Source organism: Urocitellus parryii, chromosome 2 (assembly GCF_045843805.1).
Source record: "Urocitellus parryii isolate mUroPar1 chromosome 2, mUroPar1.hap1, whole genome shotgun sequence".
Lineage (NCBI taxonomy): Eukaryota > Metazoa > Chordata > Mammalia > Rodentia > Sciuridae > Urocitellus > Urocitellus parryii.
This window is the reverse complement of record NC_135532.1, coordinates 92,746,355-92,771,225: the sequence shown is the minus strand read 5'-3', so window position 1 is coordinate 92,771,225 and position 24,871 is coordinate 92,746,355. Positions and strand designations below refer to the sequence as shown.

The 24,871-nt window shown below is 38.0% G+C and overlaps 1 protein-coding gene across 5 annotated transcripts in view; it reads right to left on the bottom strand.

Annotated features, from left to right (window-relative positions):
• The window catches only part of Rbm6 (RNA binding motif protein 6), a 99,549-nt gene that overhangs the window by 24,436 nt on the left and 50,242 nt on the right, over nt 1-24,871 (bottom strand). Inside the window, exon 1 of one of the 5 annotated variants that reach the window (XM_026383966.2) lies at nt 7,375-7,445. The exons of the other annotated variants lie outside the window; for them this stretch is intronic. The gene's annotated coding sequence lies outside the window, so the exon portion shown is untranslated. Of the gene's footprint in view, nt 1-7,374; nt 7,446-24,871 lie in introns of those variants that run through there. 5 annotated transcript variants of the gene reach the window in all.

Genomic DNA, 24,871 nt, shown 5'->3' with positions numbered 1-24,871 from the left:
AGTCAGTAAGGTATCAGAGCTAAGACTCTATCATATGCTTTTCTTCGCTCACAACTAACCCTCCAAGATTCTAAGGTACTAAGAGGTACAAGAGAAAATGGAAAGGAAAAAATTGTTCCAGTCAGTAGTTTTGATTCTTTGTTGAAGCTTGCCAACATAAGCTGAGTCCCAGTTATACTTTATATGAGAATATGATTATTCTGTGACATTACAGATTTTCCATTAAAGCACAGAAGGGTAGAGGCAGCAGGATCAAACGCAGAAAAAAAAAAAGTACGTGAGGTAAATACAACTCATATTGAAAAATCAGCAATCCCTTTTTTGTTGATTTGTCCAACTGATGGGAAAATGAGGCTACTGGTGGCTGAGGGCTAGTACTGTTTATCAGAGATAGTAATCTTTATTCAAAAGGCAACACAGAGGGGCTGGGGTTGTGGCTCAGTGGTAGAGCATTTGCTTAGCATGCATGAGGCACTGGGTTCAATCCTCAACACCACATAAAAATAATAAAGATATTGTGTCCATCTACAACTAAAAATTTAAATTAAATTTTAAAAAAAGCAACACAGAATTTACAAAGGCATTCTTCACAAATGTCTATTTCTGTGGTTAACCAATATTTTACTTCTAAAGATATGATCTTAGTGGAAATCAAAAATTACATTTGAGGGCTGGGAATGTGGCTCAAGTGGTAGTGCACTCGCTTAGCATTCGTGAGGCATTGGGTTCGATTCTTAGCACCACATTAAAAATAAAATAAAGACATTGTGTCCAGCTAAAACTAAAAAATAAATATTAAAAAAATTACATTTGAACATATTTTATTGATAGTTTTCAGAATGTCTCCGCATCTCCAGATTTAGGTTTTTATAATCTTCATCTTAGTTTTTACCCTCTTTTCTCAGTTGGTTCCAGTCACACAGGAATGAATTCACAGTACTCATACAATACACATAGAAACAAGATACAGATCATTCTTCCTTAACATTTTTCTCTGTTAACCCTAAAAAATTATGAGTATGCAAGGCAAAGGTTTTCAGTCCCAAAATACAGCCTGTATCCTATTGTAGTTAGGGCTACTCCTGACAACACACACACACACACACACACACACACATACACACAGTGAAGGGCAGCTGATATGCATCATCTCTATGACATCCTTTTATATTCTGAACTGACTATTGTTTAGCTCTAGCTCTTTTCTTCTAGAAAAGGTGGACTCTAAATTCAACATTTAAGCATGCTTTACTGTCTAGGTCTCTAAACTGAGTTGCCATAGAGGAAGAAAAAAGGCAGTATGTGAAATCCATGTGGAAAATGTAAAGCTTCTCAATCACTTTGTTTATTGAATAACATGATCAAACCATCTCTTTTTATTTTAGAGTTAATTGTGGGAGGTAGTAGAGATCAGGCAAGAGAGCAGATTGAGTCCCACTTGTCCTAAGACACTGGATAAGCCACACTGCTAAGCACACCACAAAGGCTCCTATATTCTGCAGAAATCCCAAGAGATGCAGTAGCAATTCTTTTGGTTGCACCACCGAAAAGATTATTTCTACTGATTTTTTTATTTACTACCTCCACCCAAGAAATTTGGCTTCTTGAAAGATGTCACTTTTTAGCCCCTCTGGCTTCAATATCCTTGCTCAGACATTTAGAGCCCCGCTGACTTCTTTTCTGCAGAAACAGTATCCTGAAAAGATGAATATAACGCATGCCCACTGGACATCTGAACACACATTGTTCAACTGTTCAACCAACATTTTAGCAAGGTCACCAACCATCATTCTTTTTTTCCTTAGGAAAAAATCTGCAGGCCTAATGCCCCTTACAAGATACAACTCTAAGAATAAAAGCACGGGGCTGGGATTGTGACTCAGTGGTAGAGCACTTGTCTAGCATTCAGTAAGGCACTGGGTTCGATCTCCAGCACCACAAAAACAAATCAAATAAAATAATGTTATTGTGTTCATCTACAACTTAAAAATTTTTTTTAAAAGAATAAAAGCTTCAAATCAAAAATAGTGAATTGGAACAGGAGGCTAGGTCTCTAATCTTAATCTGTCTTCATCAACTCATTCTCAAAAGCAAATAGCATACACAATGGAGTATTACACAGGCTAAAAAATGACAAAATCATGGATTTTGCAGGGAAATGGATGGCATTAGAGCAGATTATGCTAAGTGAAGCTAGCCAATCCTTAAAAAACAAATGCCAAATGTCTTCTTTAATATAAAGAGAGCAACTAAGAACAGACAGGGAAGAAGAGCATGAGGAAAAGATTAACATTAAACAGAGACGAGTGGGGGGAGAGAAAGGGAGAGAGAAGGGAAACTGTATGGAAATGGAAGGAGACCCTCATTGTTACACAAAATTACATATAAGAGTTTGTGAGGGGAAAGGGGAAAAAAAAACAAGGGAGAGAATTGAATAACAGCAGATGGGGTAGAGAGGGAAGATGAGAGGGAAGGGGAGGGGGGATAGTAGGGGATAGGAAAGGTAGCAGAATACAACAGTCACTAATATGGTATTATGTAAAAATGTGGATGTGTAACCGATGTGATTCTGCAACTTGTATTTGGGGTAAAAATGGGAGTTCAAAACCCACTTGAATCAAATGTATGAAAGATGATTTGTCATGAGCTTTGTAATGTTTTGAACAACCAATAAAAAAAAAAAGAAAGAAAATACCAAAAAAAAAAAAAAAGCAAATAGCACAGAATTATCAAATTCCACTACTGATGAAAAAGGAGTAACCTCACATTGAAGATATGCTAAAGTTAAATTAGTCTATATTTAGAAAGCAACATTTGCTGAGCTATAATAATGCCAGGTCTGCTTCTAATACATTGTAAAATTGAGAGTTTTAAGCTGTATTAGGAAGCATCTTGAGGTTTTTATTATAAAAAGAACTGTATGCCTGGATTTTCCAAGGCAGTTCCAACTTTGTGTTTGGTCCTATTGAAAGATCATGTGTTAGGCAGTGTAAACCAATTTGAGGTTCAAGAGGATGGTCAAAATATTTTTACATTATACTCCACAGTTGGGTCCACTCCAAAGGAGTTTGATTCAGTATTCTAAGATTATTTCTTCTTGTGGGAGGACTATTATAGTTTTATAAAATTTCAAAAATATCATTGCTCAGCTAGGCACAGTGTTACACACCTGTAATCCCAGCAACTCAGGAGGCTAAGGCAGGAGGACCGAGAGCTCAAACCCAGCCTCGGCAACTTAGCAAGGCCCTATGCAACTCAGCAAGATCCTGTCTCTTGGGGCTGGGGATGTGGCTCAAGCGGTAGCAAGCTCGCCTGGTATGCGTGCGGCCCGGGTTCGATCCTCAGCACCACATACAAAGATGATGTGTCCGCCGAAAACTAAAAAAATAAATATTAAAATTCTCTCTCTCTCTCCTCTCTATCTTAAAAAAAAAAAGGCATTATGTTGTGTCCATCTACACCTAAAAAATAAATATTAAAAAAAAGTTAAAAAAAAAAAAAAGATCCTGTCTCTAACAAAATATAAAAAAGGGTTGGGGAGGTGGCTCAGTGGTTAGGCACTCCTGGGTTCAATCCCTGATACAAACAAAACAAAACAAAACAACTCGACTTTGAGGAACTCCTACCTTCTCTTCCTGAACTATATGGGTTGCTCCCTCAATTGGGCTACTTTGAGAAAAAGAAAACTGAATGGCCATCTGACAGGCTCTCACTACGTTGCCCGGGCTGGTTTTGAACTCCTATTTGAAGCAATTCTCCTGCCTCAGCATCCTGAGTAATTGAGACTACAGGCATACAGAGGCATACCCAGCAACCTACTTTTATTTTTATTGAGTACCATCTATATGCCAGGTACTAAATAATGAAAAGGACATGTCTTTCTCTGCAAGGAATTTACAGCTTCAGAACAGCCACCAACCCAAAGCTAGAAATGTAAAGCATTAGTAGGAAGGAAGTTCAGGAGCCTAATACCTAACAGCACAAACCTGGAAGTCTCCTTAGTCTCATTATTCTTTGCTTTCCATTAGATCCTATCACCTCCTTTCAGGTTTCAAAGGATTTAAAGGAACAATCTAACCTATAACCAGTTTCCTTTGGCCAGAATGATGAATGACATCTTAGTTTTTGCACTTGGCACAGAAATATAAAGTGAAAAAATCCAGTTCCTGTTCTTGGGAACTTACACTTTTTTTTTTCCGGGGGCGGGGTTTACTGGGGATTGAACTCAGGGCCACTCAATTATGGAGCCACTTCTCCAGCCCTATTTTGTATTTAGTTAGAGACAGGGTCTGAGTTGCTTAGCGCCTCGTTTTTGCTGAGGCTGGCTCTGAACTCACAATTCTCCTGCCTCAGCCTCCAGAGCTGCTGGGATTACAGCATGTATCACCACACCCAGATGGTAACTTGTAGTCCTGATAAGAAAATTACAATTAACTATGGTCAGTGCAATGACTAAGTAAAATTCCAGCCCAGAGCATAGCAAAATGGGATATAGATACTAGGAAGGAATAAGACAAATTTTGGCAGTACTGAGAATCAAACTCAGGGCTTTGCACATGCCAGGCAAGCATTCTATCACTGATCTACATCCACAGTCTTTTTTATTTTCAGACAGGATCTCACTAAGTTGCTTAGAATCTAAGTTGCTGAGGCCTGCCTTTGGTTCCTGAGTCACTAGGATTACCACTGTGCCTGGCTTGTCTGTTTATTTTCAGTGTTGATGGGGAAAAATTTAACCAATACTTCAACTCCAAAAACAAAACCACATTCCTCTTTCTGTAACACCTTCTCATCCCCCAAAGTCTTAGTAGCCAGAAGATTTGTGTTTTTTTATTAAACAACAAATATCTTTTGAGCAACTGATAGGCATAGAATTTTCAACAATGTAAAAAACCTTAAAGATTAAGTTTTAAAGTGGAAGGATAAACTGGGTACAGTGGTATACTCTTGTAATCCCAGCTACTTGGGAGGCTGAGACAGGAAGATCACATGCTCAAGGCCAGTCTCAGCCCTAATGGTACAGTGCCCCTGGGTTCAATCCCCAGCACCACAAAAATTATAAAGTGGAAGAATAATAAAATAAAAATACTTGAAGACAAATAAACAAAACCACTATCTGAAATAATTATTAATTTTTTTCCTCTTCTTTTATGTGTGTATGTGTATATATACTAGGCATGTGCTTTACACTGAGCTATACACCCAGACCTACTATCTGAAATTTTTACTAGAAATACAAAAATTTAAAGTTATTTAATTCCACTGGAAGTGAAAAGTGACCAAAGAGACAGTAAGAAGTAAGAAACTTGGGGCTGGGGATGTGGCTCAAGCGGTAGCGCGCTCGCCTGCTATGCGTGCAGCCCGGGTTCGATCCTCAGCACCACATACAAACAAAGATGTTGTGTCCGCCGAAAACTAAAAAATAAATATTAAAAAAAACTTCTCTCTCTCTCTCTCTCACTCTCTCTTTAAAAAAAAAAAAAAAAAAAACATAACCCCAAGGAGAGATGGCTATGTGAATTGACAAAATGGTATTATGAACAAATGAAGATTTCCAAGCCAGAAATGAAATGTTACCATGCAATCTATAAGTATTATCTGTTTCCAAAATCACATCACTCTAAGACAGAGACTAATAGGTACTCATATGTTGAGAGTTCCTGGTCAAAAACTGAAAATCCTTAGCATTTTTAATCCTGGGTATAGCTATAGAAAAATGTATCAACACAAAAACTGGTACCCAAGTGTTTTTCAAAATAGTCAAAAGTGGTCATGACTCAAATGTCTATTAACTCTACCAGATAAAGAAAATGTGATATATCCATACAATGAAATATTTTTCAACCATTAAAAGGACTAAAATATTGATTCATACAATAGGGATAAACCATGGAAAATATTACGCTAAGTGAAAGAAGCCAGTCGAAAAAGACAGTGGTAGAGCACCCGCTTTGCACATTTGAGGCACTGGGTTTGAGCCTCAGTACCATATAAAAATATTGTGTCCATCTACAACTTAAAAAAAAAAAAAAAGACACATAGTATGTAATTCCATTTATAGTAAACATCCAGAGCAGGTAAAACTATAGGAACAGAAGATAAGTAGGTACCTGGGACTTGGGGTAATATAGGAGGGAATGGGAAAAAACAGGCAGTGACCCTAATGGACAAAGTTTCTTTTTAGGATGACAAAAATGTTTCTTGATCTGGGACATATTTAAATTGTGATTAATTCCCTTAGCAGGAATATCTTTTCTGTAGATCTGATTTATGATCTGATATCTTTTCTGTAGATACAAAAATAAAGGAAAAACTAATGATTTAGAAATATTAGCCAAGCTTGCTTGTATTCCCTCTCTCTCTCCCCCTGCCCCTGCATGAAAAGAAAAAAGAAATATTAGCCAAATGTGGTAGCCCACCTGTAATCCCAGCTGCTTTAGGAAGCTGAGGCACAGCAGCCACAAGTTTCAAGCTAGCCTCAGCAACTTAATTTAACCCTGCCCATCCCCCCCAAAAAAAACCCCAAACCTTGGGACTTAGGGATGTGGCTCAGTGATTAAACACCCCTCAGTTCAATTCCTGGTACACAAAAAAGAAAATGAAAAAGGAACCACCACCACTGATTTCACAAATATTAAATAAGAAAAAAAGACTATTATGAGAATTTAAAAATATTTTTTAGTTTTCGGCGGACACAACATCTTTCTTTGTATGTGGTGCTGAGGATCGAACCCGGGCCGCACGCATGCCAGGCGAGCGCGCTACCGCTTGAGCCACATCCCCAGCCCCAAAAAAGACTATTATGAAAATCTCCACAACCACAAATTCAATAACCAAAATGAAATGGACTGATTCCTAGAAAGACACAATTTGTCAAAACTTATATTCAAAGAAATAGATGATCTGAATAGAACTGTATCTATTTAAAAAACTGGATCAATATTAGTAATCTTCCCAAATAAAAAGCATCATGCCCAGATAGGTTCAATGACAAAACCAACCAAACATTTGAGTAAGAATTTATACCAAATCTCTATCAATTTTTAAGAAAAAAGAAATAGAGGAAATACTCTGTCTCTCACTTTTTTGGTTGTATTGGGGATTTAACCCAAGGGTGCTTCACAACCTTGCTACACCCTCAGTCTTTATTATTATTATTATTATTTAGAGAGAGAGAGAGAGAGAGAGAGAGAGAGAGAGAGAGAGAAAAGAGAGAATTTTAATATTTATTATTTTTAGTTTTCAGCGGACACAACATCTTTGTTTGCATGTGGTGCTGAGGATCGAACCTGGGCCGCACACATGCCAGGCGAGTGTGCTACCGCTTGAGCCACATCCCCAGCCCCCTTTATTATTTTTGAGAAAGGGTCTCACCAACTTGCTGAGGCTAGCCTCAAACTTGAGATCCTCCTGCCTTCGCCTCTGAAGTCACTGGGAATAGAGGAACATATCATAATGCCTGGTATAAAACTTGATCTATGAGACAAGCATTAGACTAATTCTAAAACAAAATACAAGAAAATTACTGACCAGTATGTTTCATAAACATAAATGCAAAACTCTCTAACAAAATATTAGCAAATCAAATCCAACAAAGTTAAAGAATTATAGCACAACTAAATGAAATTTATTCCAGCTATACAAGGTTGGTTCAATGTTAAAAAATCAATTAGTGGCTGAGCACAGCAGTGCACTACTGTAATCTTAACAGCTTGAGAGGCTGAGGCAGGAGGATTTGAGTACAAAGCCAGCCTCAGCCACTTAGTGAGGCCCCAAGAACTCAGTGAGACACTGTATCTAGATAAAATATTTTTAAAAGGGCTGGGGATGTCATTCAGTGGTTAAGCATCCCCGGGTTCAGTTCCTAGTAGCCCCCCCCCCCAAAAAAAAATCACATCAACAAACAGATTAAAGAAGTAAAGCACACAAAATATCATTAGATGTATGAAGAGCACTTGATAAATCTAATACCCATTGAAGATAAAAACTCTCAGCAAACTGGGAACAGTGGAAACCTTCACAATTTGATAAAGAACACCTGTGAAAACAAACAAACAAACAAACAACAACAACAAAAAATCTTGCAACTAATATTATACTTAATGGTAAGAAACTAAATGCTTTCCCACCAGATCAGGTACCAGGAAGGGATGTCCCATTTCAACATTGTATTAGAAGGCCTAGCTAACACCATAACCCAATAAAATAAAATAAAACACACACAGACTCTTTTTTTTTTTTTTTAAAGAGAGAGTGAGAGAGGAGAGAAAGAGAGAGAATTTTTTTTTTTTAATATTTATTTTTTAGTTCTCGGCGGACACAACATCTTTGTTGGTATGTGGTGCTGAGGATCGAACCCGGGCTGCACGCATAGCAGGCGAGCGCGCTACCGCTTGAGCCACATCCCCAGCCCCACACAGACTCTTAAGGAAGACATAAAATGATCTTTTCCAGGTGTGGTGGCCCAGGCCTGTAATCCCAGCTACTCAGGAGGCTGAGGCAGGAAGCCTAGCTCCAGCAGCTTAGCACCCCTGAGTTCTATGACCAGTACCACAAATAAACCGTTTTTGTTTGCAGATGACCTATCTAGTTGAACTATCCAAATATGGGGTGCGGGGTTGGGGGAAGAATCCTGGAGCTAAGTGATTATGGCAAGGTTGTAAGGTATAAGATGCTCTGGTTTAGATATGGTTTGTCCCCCAAAGGGAGTATCTGCTGGAAGCTTGATCCCCAGTATGGCAGTTGTGAGATGGTAACCTTTAAGAGGCGGAATAGAATTAGGTCATGGGAAGTTTTACCCTCATCAGTGGATTAAAGGTGATCTCATGGAGTGGGCTGGGTCTCAGAAGAGTAAATTCATTCCCAAGAGAGGAGGTTATTATAAAGTGAGGCTACCCCTTCCACTTGGTTCCTTCCATAAACAGCTCTTTCTCTTTCCATTTCTCTGCCATGTTTTGACACATCTAGGAAAGTTATCACCAGACACCAGTGCCATGATGCTTTCCTGGAATTTCCAAACACCAGAATTGTGAGCCAAATAAAGTTCTTTTCTTTAAAGTACCTAGCATTGGGTATTTTGTTATAGCAATATAAAATGGGCTAAGACACAAGATTAATATGCAAAAGTCAAATGCTTTCCTATATAACAGGAAAAGTAACTGAAATTTGAAATTAAAAACAAAATAGTACTAAATTAATAACAACAACAAAAAATTATTTGTTTAAAAATCTAACAACATGTATAAGAGATATATGAGAGAAACTATAAAATTCTAATGAAAGAAATCAAAGACTTACTAAATATATAAATGAATCCAAGTTCATGGAAAGATTGATTCAATATTGCTAAAATTTCGGTTCTTCCTAATTACATCTAAAGATTCAATGCAATTATTAATCAAAATCCCAGCAATTTGTTTTGTGGACATCAACAAACTGATTCTAAAGTTTATGGAACAAAGGAAAGCATCCCGAATAGCCAACACAATATTGAAGAAAGACAAAGTCAGAAGATTGACACTACCCAACTTCAAGACTTACTATAAAGCTACAATAAATAAGAGCATGGTACTGGTAAAAGAATGCATAAATAGAAAAAAGGAACAAAACAAACAGCCCAGAAAAATTCATACAAAAACAGCTGAATGATCTTGGACAAAGGAGTAAAGGTCATTCAATGGAATAAGGATAGGCTATTCAACAAAGAATTTTGGAACAACTGAACAGCCAAGTATAAAAAGTACCTTATGGGTGTGGGGATATAGGTCAGTGAAAGAGCACTTGCCTCGTATGTGAGAAATCTTGGGTTCCATCTCCAGCTCAGAGAAAGGAAAAAAGGTGATCTTCCATCCTTTACAAAAATTACCTCAAAATGGATCATACATTTAAATGCAAAACTATAAACTCTCAGAAGGGAACATTAAAAAATCAGATGATCTATGGTTTACCAATGACTCTACATACAACCCCAAAAGAACATATAGAAGAAAGAACTGAGGGGCTGGGAGTATAGCAAGTGGTAGGGTACTTGCCTAGCACGTATAAGGCCCTATACATGGGTCTGATCCCTAGCTCTGGGTGGTGGGGAAATAAGGGGGTGATTATCAAGAAAATAACAAGACAAGCTACAGACTAGGAGAAAATATTTGTAGAAAACTTATTATAGGACTGATATCCAAATATACAAAGAATATTTAAAACTTAAGGAGAAATAATCTACACAACTAAAAAATAGTTAAAACATCTAGGGATATATACCTTGGTGGTAATGGAGGTAAAGTGCTTGCCTAATAAGCCCAAAGCCCTGGATTTGATTCCCTGGGACAGAGGAAGAGTGGGAATTACAGATACATGTACATCAATGCATGAAGTTCAATTCTGGGGATTCATTCCCTGAAGTATGTTTCTAAATGCAAGAGACTAAAGACCACCTCAATGTCCATCAGTAGAGCACTGGTTAAGAAAGAAAGGTAAGCTACATGGTGAAGTACTATGCAGTTATAAAAAAGATTATATAATTAAAAAAAAAAAACCATAAAATTACCATATGATGCAACAATTCCACTCCCCGGAATATACCTAAGTGAAATGAAAGCAGAAACGAGAAGATATATTTGTACATCCATGTTATAGAACTACTACTCATAATACTCAATGAATGAATGGATAAACAAAATGTGGTCTATTCATACAATAGAATATTATTAAACCTTAAAAAAACAATCGAATTCAGACACATGCTATATGATTTAGATAAGTCTTGAAGGCATCATGCTGAATGAAGTACTCTTAATCACAAAAGGATAAATATTGTATAATTCCATTTATATGAGGTACCTGGAATAATCAGATTTATAGAACTGAAGTATAGAATTGTAGCTCCCAGGTACTAAGGGAAGGGGGTTTAATGGGTACAGAGTTTCAGTTTCAGAAGATGAAAATTTCTAGAGATGGATGGCAATGATGGTTGCAGAACAATGTGAATATAATTAATTCCACTGAATGTACATTTAAAAATGGTTTAAACTGACAATGGATATACCTCAATTCTAAAATAAAAGGCCCTGGGTTTGATTACTGCCATTAAAAAAAAAAAAAGGTAAAATTGTAAATTTTGTGTTATGGAATAAATTCTAGTGATCTACTGCATCGTATGGTGACCACAGTAAATAATGAAATTCCTAAAAAAGTAGACTTCAAATATTCTTACCACAAAGAATTGGTAAGTATATGAGGTGATGGATATATTAACTGGATTCAATATCCTACAACGTATACATGTATCATAACATCACATTGTACCCTATAAATATACATTAATTATTGTCAATAAAATTAGGGCTAAGAATATAGCTCAGTGGTAAAGCACTTGCATGTAGCTCTTGGTTTGACTCCCACCACTGCAAAACAAACAAACAAACAAACATAGTTAAATAACTAAAAACTCTTTGGTGGAGGATGCAGCTCTGTAGTACAGGGCATGCTTAACATGTTCTAGTCTCTGGGTTTGATTCCCAGCATCACCAAAACAAAAACATTAAAAACTTTTTCAGATTTTTAAAGACTTATCCCACTAGAATGTAATGAAACATGTCTATTTAATTCATTAATAAATATATACCACCTACCCAGGGCCTCACAGAAGGTACTCAGCCTTATATGCAGCATTCTACACAGAGTAGATCCCTTTTACAGAAAAGTGCTATGTATTAAGAGAATATCATCTTTCACCTTGAATTCAGTTTAGTCTGTGGGCCCTTGTTAGCTGTGTAAACTTCCTCTTAAAATAGAGTCCAATGAAAAGATAATCTAATAGATCCAAATATTTGATATAGCATAACAACAGCTGTGAAAATCAGTACTCACTTTAAAAATTTTCCCTGGACAACTATCTGAAATGTGAATTAACGTGTTTGGTTTTTCTGGTAACTTCTCCCAAGTTGGTATAATCTCCTAACCACTCCCCCAAGTCTGTTGGAGGATAGACTATCTTAGTGCTATCTCAAGCTGATTCTAAAAATGTCTATCACCTTTGGTTATTCCAAGAATTTATTCTGGCCCACCCCAAACAGGTCTTGTTCTGTAGCTCCAAACCCAAGGATACAAGTCTAAGCTTGTGACTGTGTTACTCTGGAGCGGGAACAAGAGCTGTATCTATACTTTCATCTTACTCTCAACCCTACTTCCCATTCCTCATTCTGTTGGAACCAAGAGGAAGGGGAAGAAAAAGATGACTCACAGCAAGCAAGTCAGGTTATCTTCTCTTTGACTAACCACAATTCACATCCCTTTATACCCCATATAAAGGGCTAGGAATGTGGCTCAGTGGTTAAGCAACCCTGGGTTCAATCCTAGTACCAAAAACAAACAAACAAACAAACAAAAACTATTGCCTTGAATGGCTGGCAGAGGTACTGCTCAGCAGTAACACTAGGAGGTGTAGCCTGCTGTGGAAAGAGCTGTTAATATAAACAGACCCTGTCTGCCATAATTTAACAGCATTAAATCTGGCTTCCTATTGGTACCCAACTTGGGGCTTCTTTGGAAGGCACGATCCCTGCCCTATGTATACCTTATCCAGTTACCCCATGCACTACTGCCGTGGATCCCTGGACTACCTGAAGTGCAAGACACCCAAGCTACAAATGGTCCTATAAAAGGAATCCAAAATAGAATCTTTCATCTACCAAAGGGCTCTTACATCTCTGTAGGAAGACCCTGATTGCCCTTCCCCTAATAATGCCCCGTTTCAGCTTCCAGTACCCAGAATGATCATCCCCTTTTCCCCTAACAGCAGTAAGGGCCACTTCTTCAGAGGGGGAACTTGAATGTATAGGATAGTCAGATAGTAAAACATAGGCAGATAATTAAGGAAATGGGCCCCCAAAAGGTTTCTCTAAATATGGAAAGTGTAGGTTGCTCCATAGAAATGGATCGCCCTATGCAAACATTCTAAACACTCTAGTCAACTCCTTTGTCCCACAGAAAAAGGGAAAGGGTTCTTTGTTCCAGAGAGAAGAAGAAAGGAACAGGGACTAAACTGAGTGAAGACTGCAGAAAATTACAACTACAAGGGCACAACAAATCAGAATGCCTCAGGCCCTATCAAGTCACCTTCCAGACACCTAATTAACTTAAAAGTTAGGGCCAATAGCCTTAGTGACTAGCAGGAACATTGAGCAATGCCCATCACACATAATCCCCTAGTCTAACACATTGTCCTCAGTAATCTCTACTGCTTGGCAAGAGCTCTTTTTCTTTTCTTCTCCCGTCATTAAATCTTACTCTTTTGCACTAAAAAGAAAACAAAACCCTTACAAAAAATATTATCAAACCAGTGGAAGGGGCAGTAAATTTACTTCCCTTTTCCCCTGGTTGCTATTGTTTCTTAGTCTAAAGCACAAGGACATCTACCACTGAGCTACATTCCTGACCATTTTTATTCTTTATTTTGAGAAAGGGTCTCCTAAATTACCCAGGCTGGCCTCAAAGTTGCAATCCTTCTGCCTCAGCCTCCAAAGTCACTAGGATTATAAGCATGTGCCACCATGTCTGACCCTCAACTATTTTTATAAAACATTTCCATAAGTTTGAAATTATTTGTTTAAAAATGTAAATACATCTTATTAGGATAATGAAAATTGTTTTAAAACTGGATTATGGGGGATGGGGTTCTGGCTCAGTGGTAGAGCGCTTGCCTCGCACTAAAAAACAAACAAACAAAAAACTGGATTATGATGATAGTTGAAGAACAGGATAAATTTATTAAAAAATCAACGAATGGTATAGTTCAAATGAGTAAATGATATATGTAAGTGAACTTTAAAAAGTTTCCCCCACTCTTATTAAAAGAACTCCAGCATTCCCCTTATACTAGAGGTCAAAGATAATAGCCACAATGTCAGTGTTGACAAAAAGGCTCCTCTAGGGGGATGGAGATGGAGATATAGCTCAGTGGTAGAGTGCTTACCGGGCACATGTGAGGCACTGGGTTTGATCCTCAGTACCACATAAAAATAAGTAAATAAAAATAAAGGTATTTAAAAAAAAAGATAGAATAATTTTTTTTTAAAAGGGCTCCTCTAAGAAATACAAGAAAGGCACCGATGGGCTGGGGATGTGGCTCAAGCGGTAGTGCGCTCGCCTGGCATGCGTGCAGCCCGGGTTTGATCCTCAGCACCACATACAAACAAAGATGTTGTGTCCGCCGAAAACTAAAAAAAATAAATATTAAAAAATTTCTCTCTCTCTCTCTCTTTAAAAAAAAAAAAAAAAAAAAAGGCACCTAAACTCCAGTTGTGACTTGGTCTTTTCCCCACTGGATTTGAACTTTAGATAGCAATTATAGGAAACTACAAATCATCTAATTACAGGAATATCTGTCTTTAAAAAATGAACAGATGGATTTCCTTTTTTTTCCCTTCCCCTTTGCAATACTGTGCCTTGAACATAAGGACACTCTACCCCTGAAATACATACATTCTCTATAAAAACTTTACATCCAGGTGCGGTGGTGCATGCCTGTAATTCCAGCAACTTGGGAGGCTGAGAGAAGGATCTTGAATACAAAGCCAGCCTCAGTGAAAATTGAGGTGCTAAGCAACTCTGTGAAACCCTGTCTCTAAATACAAAATAGGGCTGGAGATATGGCTTAGCAGTCAAGTGTCCCTGAGCTCAATCCCTGGTACCCCACCCCCACCGCCAGGAATGGGAAGTTTCCTTATTGGGATGGTCTCAATAAGTTGCCAGAGCTGGCCTCAAATTTGCAATCCTCCTGCTTCAGCCTCCCTAATTGTTGGGGTTACAAGTGTGTGTTACCATGCAAGCTTTAAATTTCTACCTTCCTCACAAATTGATAAAACAATCTTTTTTTGGTAGGTATGGGTAGTAAATGAATCTATGTATTTCATTTTAGTTGGATTTAATCCTGCAGGCCTGGTATGTAGAGTCTTGCTAGATGTAAAGACTTCCAAACATTCTACCCCTAAGCTACATCCCAGTCTCTTTGGTTTCATACAAGATCTCACTACATTGCCTAGGCTGAACTGAACTTGTTTTTTTGTTTGTTTGTTTGGTATTGGGAATTGAAAGCAGGGGCGCTTTACCTGAGCCAGTTCTCCAGCTCTTTTTGAGACAGGGTCTTGCTAAGTTGCTTAAGGCCTGGCTAAATTGCTAAGCCTGACTTTGAACTTTCGATCCTCCTGCCTCAGCCTCCCAAGTAGCTGGAATTATAGGTGTGAGCCACCATGTCCAGCTAACATTAGCATTATTAATTTCACCATGTGAGATTAAAAATAATTATTATACTAAATGTTTTAGTCCATCAATATCCTTTATAAGAAATGTATAAATATAATCTATGAGCTAGAGAATTCTATGGATTAGAATGACAACACCTAAGCACCTGGAACTAAGGAGAAAAGGGAAACAAAAATGCACTATAACCTCTGAGTTCAACACATTGGATGACTATCACCTATAGCCTATGAGAATTTCATGATAGAAGAACTATCTGCCAATGCTAGCTTCAAAAACAATGTTCACTACTGCAAAAGTTTTAACATGGCCATGCCCTCACATGCCTGGATACCTATGCACTTATCCCTTAGACACTGTCAGGACAGGTGCTACTCAGCCCCTTCTCTTATGTCACTCAGACATCTCAATTTCATGAAAAAGGCACTGAACAAAAGCACCACATGGACTAGCTATGTAAGAGATCCAGTTGATATTCAAAGTAATAATGATGCTTTTCAAGCAGTTCTAAATTCCCAGAGGCCAAAAGAAAAACAGAAGCCAAAGAAAAACAAGAATTAGTATAACCAGAATCCAGAATTACAGAATCATCCTTTGATACAAAACAATTACCAAATTCCAGGTACTTTACATACATTATATATTCAAACTTCAAAATTTCTCTAAAGTAGAACTATGATTATCCCTTTGGATGAGAAAACTTGAGTTTCAAAAGTTAAAAAAGAACCAGAAAGTAATGAATCCAGAATTCTAAATCTTTCTGTCCTATTAATATTAACTCAGCATCATCTGGGGGTATTCTCAGTATGAATTTTCCATATTAATTACCTTTTTGTTCCCACAGTGAAATACTGGAGACAGACTAACTTATAAAATAAAGAGGTTTATTTATCTCACAGTTTTAAAGATTCCAAATTTAAGATCAGGCAGCCCCCATTTGTTCAACCTCTGGTGAAGGTAACAGATGGCTTTACATCATGGAGGGAGAATGGTAGGAACAAGTAGCCCCTTCTTGATCCAAGAAGCAGAGAACTAAGTGGGGTCAGTTTTAATCTTTTTTTTTTTTTAACTCGGGGGAATTTGACCACTGAGCTACATTCCCAACCCTATTTTGTATTTTCTTTAGAGACAGGGTCTCACTGAGTTGCTTTAGCACCTTGCCATTGCTGAGGCTGACTTTGAACTCAGGATCCTCCTGTCTCAGCCTCCTAAGCCACTGGGATTACAGGCGTGGGCCACTGTGCCTGGCAGTCTTAGTCTTATTCCTTTCGTAAAAACACTTTCTTGAAGAACAAGGGAGAACTATCTTTTGAGAATTCCCCAAAGACTTAAGGCCCTCCCATCAATTCCTACTTCTTAAAGATACCACAGTACCTTGTATTCAAGATCATAAGTCAAAGTTCTACTCAAGACCACAAACTAAACTGTACTTTTGTATAACCTCCAAGTTAATTCATTAAACATGTCCTGCTTGTTTTTTCTATAACCATCTATATTCCAGTTCTAAAAAGCCATGAGACAGGGCCTGGGTTGTGAGTCAGTGGTACAGTGCTTACTTAGTATGCATGAAGCACTGTGTTTGATCCCCAGCACCATATAAAAATAAACAAATAAAATAAGGTATTATGTCCAACTAAAAAATATATATTTTAAAAAAGCCATGGACAATGAAAATTAGCACCTCACACAATCCCACTTTTGTAAAAAAGTCAAACATTAGTTAAAAATACAAGCTCAAAGATATGTGACAACATTGAAGTACATGGCACATTACAATTTAGAGCAAATTGAAAACTAAATTAGCTGGGTGAGTTGACATACATTTTTATGCCCAAGTACTTGAGAGGATGAGGTAGGAAGAATACAAGGCTCAAGACCAGCCTGGGCAACTTAATGAGACCCTGTCTCAAAATTAAAAATGTTAAAAAAAGGAGATGCAGCTCAGTGATAGAGTGTCTCTGTGTTCAATCCCTAGTGCCACAAAAAATAAAACAAAACAAAACTATTTTAATCCACAGAAATAACAAATTTATCATAGAATAGAAGACATACTGGAAGGTCCCCTAAAAGGGTCAATGGATCATTGTTTATTTTTCAAGTTTGGAAGTACCTGTTATAATGATAACTGCTAGGAGCCACAGCAAAAATATTGATTGATACAGGCACCTTTGGGTTTAGTGACTGCCAGCCAGCCATTCAAATTATGATTGTTAAATTACATTCATATGCTAATTGTCTCCTGCTGTTTACCTGGGCCCGTTTTTTTGGGACTCAGGTTACTCATGTCACTCTTGTAATGGGAGAGTTCCCATTGGTTGGGAAAGGATGGTAGGAGGGTGTTCCGGGGGAAGTGGAGCCCCCCCCCTCAGGTAGAACACACGTGGTGGACCCACTTGTTAGGGGACGCACACGGCCTATCACAAAATAAAACTTTGTCTCAGTTTGACTGGCTTGTGTTTTTGTGCCCAACCGGGTTGCAAGATTGCAAGCCGCCGTGCACTGACAGCCCAGCAGGGAAGCGCTCAGCAGGGGTGCGGCAGGCAGTGCTCGGCGACAGCAGCGCAGCGGCAGGAGCGGAGCTCAGCCAGCCCGCTCGGCCTGGGGCCTGGGGCCGGGAAGCCTGCGGCAATAACCTTAGGTATGGCAAAGCCAGAGGCTGGTGGTATAAGAGCTTAGGATTTTAAGGCAAGAAACTAGATTTAAGCATGGTTTTACCATACTCCATGTAGCATTATGGGTCTCCTACTCTTAATCTTTTTTTTGGTACCAGAGATTGAATCCAGGGATGCTTCACCACTGAGCAATATCCGAAGTCCTTTTTTTATATTTTATTTAGAGACAAGGTCTCACTGAGTCACTAAGTGCCTCACTAATCTGCTGAAGCTGGCTTTGAACTTGCAAACCTCCTGCCTCAGCCTCTGGAGTTTCTGGGATTACAGGCACCTGTAATCCTACTCTTTTTTTTTTTTTTTTAAAGAGAGAGTGAGGGAGGAGAGAGAATTTTTAATATTTATTTTTTTTAGTTCTCGGCGGACACAATATCTTTGTTGGTATGTGGTGCTGAGGATCGAACCCGGGCCGCACGCATGCCAGGCGAGCACGCTACGGCTTGAGCCACATCCCCAGCCCCTTGGCTCCTACTCTTAAGAGTATTTTAAGGGCTGGGGAGGGGGAGGGAGGGGGGAGGGGGAGGGGGAGGGGAGGGGGGAGGGAGGGGAGGGGGGAGGCAGGGAAAGGGAGGAGGGAGGGAGGCAGGGAAAGGGAGAAGGGAGGGAGGCAGGGAAAGGGAGGAGGAGGGAAGCAGAAAGATAGATTCTCCTGGGCATTTCCACGAAATCCTCATTTAACAATGTACTTCATGAAGCCAAGTTCAAAACTGTTGTAAGCTAAGATTTTCTTGTTTCAATCAGATGAGAAGCTGGGATGACAAAAAACACATACAATATTCAATGCATGCCAGGACCAGTTCTAATGTACCTTACATGCATAACTAATTAACTAATTTAATTTTAATTTTTTTTTAGTTGTCAATGGACTTTAATTTTTATGTGGTGCTGAGAATGGAACCCAGTGCCTCACACATGCTAGGCAAGACTCTACCACTAAGCCACAACTCCAGCCCCTGCATTAACTAATTTAATTCACAAAAGGAAGGATACTAGAACACCCAGGCACTGAGAAATTAATCCACTTGCCCAAGTTACACAGTAGAAAGTAACAGAGACAGAATGACTCAACCAGGAGAGTAGTTTGCTTCCAGAGTCTGTTTTAACTATTACACTATACTATCTCATGTCCAGTCTAGTACTAATCACTGGATAGTAACCAAAATGCATAATCAAATAGCCAATCCTTAAGTTCACTATTAATTCTCCAGAATACCCCACTCCTGAGAACAAGAATCTTCCATAATACTTGGTTTGAACTCCTTTTGAACTGCATTTTCCTATGTTTCCATCAATCCCTCTATTGGGGGCAATCAGAAGGCACTGGGATTGATGCTTCCAGGCAAAATGACCTGACTCGAGCCACAAGTGGTAGAGGAGTTCTGGCTAGACACTACATTCTCCTGAGTCAAATAGTTTTGGGATAAGAGTTGTTTAAGTAAAACTACAACCTTCCAGTTATTTACATAGATTAGTGGAGAGCTTTTGTTTCTTGGAATGCACACAATTTAAGTACTGAAATATCAGATAGCATTATCTTGTTAACACCTTGAGTACTTTTCCAAAAAACTGAGTCTTCACTGGCTTTGTGTGTGTGTGTGTGCTGGGGATCTAATCCCAGAGATGTTTTACCACTAAGCCACATTCCTAGCCTTTTTCATTTTATTTTGGGACAGGGTCTTACCCTTTCCCAAACTGGCGTTGAACTTGCAATCTTCCTGCCTCAGCATCCCAGTTTGCTGGAATTAGTTATGAACCAGCTTTCTTCACTAATTTTTTCCATCATGACCTCACAAACAGTCTCCCCATCACTAAAAATATAAGCTTTTTCCCCTGTTGCACTTTAATTTTAATGAAAAAAACAGACCACACTTAAAATTTGGCTTCCTTTTACCTACCTTCACAAACACACAGGCCATCTTGGTATCTTCAATAACCCAAACTCTCTTAATTTTTTCAACATAAAAACACTATTTCATGGGCTGGGATTGGGGCTCAGCAGTAGAGTGCTCGCCTAGCACAAGTAAGGCACTGGGTTAGATCCTCAGCACCACATAAAAATAAATAAAATAAAGGTATTGTGTCCAACTACAACTAAAAATTTAAAAAAAAACACTATTTCATAAAACTTCATGCATTCCAGTTTTCATTCTCCACACTAGAAATAATTCATGTCTGAAGGAATGTTTGTGTTAATAAAAGCATCCTTTTCCTTGCATTTTAGAAAATAAGGTTGATTGGGTCACACACAGAAAGTTAAATAAAAAAATTCAAATAATTATTTTCCCAGAGTTTTTTTTAATTAGAGTATTTTAGTATTTATTTTATCTAGACAAAAATTTGCATCACAACTGCAAATTTGAGAAAATGAAACATTACTTCCTATAGGCTAACCGCCAACAGTTTCAGGGAACTAAGTACAAATGGCCATCCACTGAAAAAGATCAATGCATGTGTCAAACATGGTAGCACATGCCTGTAATCCCAGTGACTCAGGAGGCTGAGGCAGGAGGATCATGAATTCAAAGCCAGCTTCAACAATTTATCCAGGCTCTAAGCCTCTAAATTAATGAGATCCTATCTCAAAATGAAACATAAAACAAAGGGCTGGGGATATGGTGGCTCAGTGGTTAAGCATCCCTGGGTTCAACAACAACAAAAAAGAGATCAATGCTTCTTACTCATTTCTCCAAATCTCAGTAAAAAGGCATACATAGCAAAAAAAAAAAAAAAAAAAAGATATTCACCCTCAATCCCCAAAAATGTGGACAAAAAAGAAAGCCAAAAGCATATAACAGAGGCTGGGGTTGTGGCTCAGCAGTAGAGCACTTGCCTAATATGTGTGGGGCACTGGGTTCGATACTCAGCACCACATAAAAAATAAAATGAAGGTATTGTGTCCAACTACAACTAAAAACAAAACAAAACAAACAAAAAAGCATATAACAATGTTAGAAATACATTTCCTAGCAAAGGTGAAATGAAAGACTAAAGTGTTCACTGGTTTCCCCTTTCTCCTAGATAGACAGATGACAAAGGCTAACCGAATCATACCTTCATACCTACTGGAAACTACTTCCACAGACAGACAGCTGTTGGCTTAGTGAAACCTCCAGTCATAATGCTCAGGACTGCTGTAAAGAGGCCTACTGTTTGACATCTTCATGTAGACAATGGAAAAGGGATATAAGGGCCCTGATTATCATACCGAGCAACTTCATTACTGCACACAAACCCAGAATATTCAGCAAAGAAAGATAGTAGAAATCTCTTTTATTCCCACCCCTAAACCTACAAGGGTCAATGAGTGGTAAATAAAAGACTATTTCACACAAAGAGGACAGTGAAAAATTATGAAAAATGCAACTCAGCCAGGTACAGTGGTACACACCTATAATCCTAGCACTCAAGAGGCTGAGCCAAGAGGATCACAAGTTTGAAGCCAGCTTCAGTAATGTAACTAGGTCCTAAGCAATTTAATGAGACCATGTCTCTCTCACCAAACCAATAAATAAATAAGCAAGTAAGCTTGAAACATTTAATAGAAATTCCAGAAGTATAAACACTCACACTTGGGCCCTACTCAGAAGTGATGATCTCTGATGATCTATGATCATCAGAATCTGTATCAAGTTGTTAACTAAAAATTGGAGGAAAGGAGAATAAATGAGTGGACAGAAACATTTCACCTACCATAAACACTTTATTCATTCTGAAGTCAGAATTTCTTCCCCCCATATTATTATGTCTTTCAGAAGATCCTTAACTACTGTGTCATAAGGAGCTTAATCTACATGCATTTCATCAATTTTAATAAGCCCAAAATATAAAAATATATTTATTTTCCTAGAATTATGATTAGAAATTACCTGACATATGGAAGAAGGGGAAGGAAGAGAAAAAGAACATAATTATGTAATATCAAATGCTCACTAAGTGCCAGGTGCTATGACAAGTGATATACCCACATTATTCACCTAACCAAGAGTCATTATGTAATGTCACTCCTCAAGAAGCTCCCTAACCATCTCATTTATTCTTTCAATACCTTGCTTCATTTTCTCTCTCAACACTATCAAATATTGTATTATTTTATCAACTTTCTGATATCATTTTCCTCCAGTTAAAAATAAAGTTATGGGCTGGGGATGTGGCTCAAGCGGTAGCGCGCTCGCCTGGCATGCGTGCAGCCCGGGTTCGATCCTCAGCACCACATACCAACAGAGATGTTGTGTCCGCCGAGAACTAAAAAATAAATATTAAAAATTCTCTCTCTCTCTCCTCTCTCACTCTATCTTTAAAAAAATAAAAATTAAAATTAAAAAAAAGTTATATATACTCTGTCCTTCCCTGCAGCATTTCTAGTATCCTAACAAGAACCCCTTGAGATACTGGGAACAGAGGGAACTGAGGCCTCAGGAGGTTAAGAAACATGCCAAAGATAACCCAACTAGGGAATAACATCTGACTACAGATGCATTCCTTTCTATCTTTCTTTTCTTTTTTTGAGAGCGCTAAGGATTGAACCCAGGGCCTCAAGCACATTACGAAAGCACTCTACCACAGAGATACATCTCCATCCCTGCCTTCCTTTAAGTATGAAAAACTATATTATATTATATTACCTGAGTATGAAAAATTCTCTAGAGATTTCATTCTCAAAAATTTTCCTTTCAGAACAATATGCACACAACCTATGGTAAAGGCTACTAAAAGAATGCTGATTTAATCATGAAATCTATGCAGTTCAGTGAGAGGATTCTATCACATAGCAGTGCCAGCAATCTGTCCTATGAGTAGTAGAGGAATAAAAATTTAGGAAATGAGGCTGGGGTTATGGCTCAGTGGTACAGCATTTGCCTCATATGTGTGAGGCACTGGGTTCAATTCTTAGCACTGCACATAAATAAATAAATAAATAAATGTCCATCAACAACTAAAAATATATATTTATAAAAAATAGGAAATGGGGTTTGACTATATAAGGATATGGAAGGTATCTTAATGGGGATCAATTCCAATGAATACTAAAAATTAGTTCAGACAAAAATATGGAGCTTGAGAGAATAGTCTATGGGATTAGTGAGCACTATTTAATCTCCAAATCCTTTCTAGATATTATTAGGTCCTTGAAGGTAGAGGCTACCCCTTAATTGTATTCCTGGCAGTACATGCTTATAATCCCAGCAATTTGGGGAGGCTGAGCCCAAGGGAGGATTGCCAAATTCAAGGACAGTTTTAACCTTTAGTGAGATCCTGCCTAAAAAATAAAAAAAAAAAATAAAAAAGGCTGGGGAATATAGCTCAGTAGCAAAACACCCTTGGGTTCTGTATCCTAAACAATAAATAAATAAATAGATTAATTAATTAATTAATTGTATTCCTGAAAAACAGCACCACTTTGTATCCTATGCATAAGGACTACTATCTGTTAAAACACTCTAGTTCCTAATTGAAAGATTACTGGCCCTGCTCCTGCTTTATTCACTGAACAGGGATCATTTATCAGGGATCTGGAAGACTTAAGAATGTTCCCAGAATGAAGAGGGTAAGGCAAAATGTTGGTAAGTAACCTCCTCTCAATGCCATTGATGTAAATGAGCATTTTCCCAGATGTGGTCCAATAGAAAATGTGCCTAGGAAAATCCTTGGTTTTACAAAAGGCTGCATTAGTTCTGTTTGAAATTATCTTTTAGAGGACTGGATACTTCAGATGAGATTTTTTGTTGGAATGGAGGGAAGAGCCAGAAAACAAATATTGATATTTTTAAATCAAAGATTAAACAATGCTGATAAAAATTAATGCCACTCTAGGAAAAATATATAATAATAATAATAATACAGGCGGGCACAGTGGTGCACGCCTATAATCCTAGCAGCTTAGGAGTCTGAGGCAGGAATAATTCAAAGTTAGCCTCAGCAAAAGCGAGGCATTAAGCAACTAAGTAGACCCTGCCTCTAAATTAAAAAAAAAAAAAAAAAAAGCGGGGGCTAGAGATGTGGCTCAGTGGTCAAGTGCCCAAGTTCAATCCCTTGTACTCCAAAACAAAACAAAAAGAATAATAATACAAAAGATATGGCATCTCCTCAATTATAGTTCCACCACTCCCAGAATTAAGTACTGTGGCAAAAAACTGATAGGAACAACTTGCTTATAACTTAAAACTATGTTCTCAAATTTGTTTAGACTGTTGAAAAAAAACCATAAAAATATAGATTGAACCCTTTATTCTCTTCAAAACTGGAGAGTGCTGATTTAATCATGAAGCCTATGCAGTTTAGCAAGGGAGGATTCTACCATGTGGCAGTGAAAGAATAAAAATCTAGGAAATGTGGTTAACTACATAAGGAGATAGAAAATCCCCATAAGAAAAATTTTTGTAGTACAATTTCTGATAAAAACTAATATTTGCTTGATGATTAATTCAGTGATGAACACTGAATAGTCAGTAAGAACCCTGTTAACCCTGCGTTCTCTGAGGATTTGACAGTGCTTATGCTACTAAGATGTAAGGTTATCAAAAAGTTTTTTCATATCAATGCTTGCTCCCAAAGCATTTAGGGTATGTCATTTCCATATCCATAAAGGGAAAATACAGCCAAAGAAGGAAACAATGTAATGAGTCATGCTGAGTGGAGCAAAGAGGAAAAAAATCTCATGTAAAAACTACTTTTCACTGGCACAGCCTTCTTTTGAGATGCTGGGCTCACTGAAATCACATTGTTAAGAAAAGGCAGTGGGTACATAAAAATCAATATTCCTAAATTTCTTATTCCCACTTTACAGATGGAGGAACTGAGACACCACAAAGAAAACTACTTTCCCCCCAAGGAAACATTGTGTCAAGGCAGATTCTATCTATTTAGCAATTCCTCCCCAAAACTACCAGGCAGGGTTCAATTAAAAATATAGATTAGAATTCTAGGTGACAAGCCAAATAGCTCCAAAT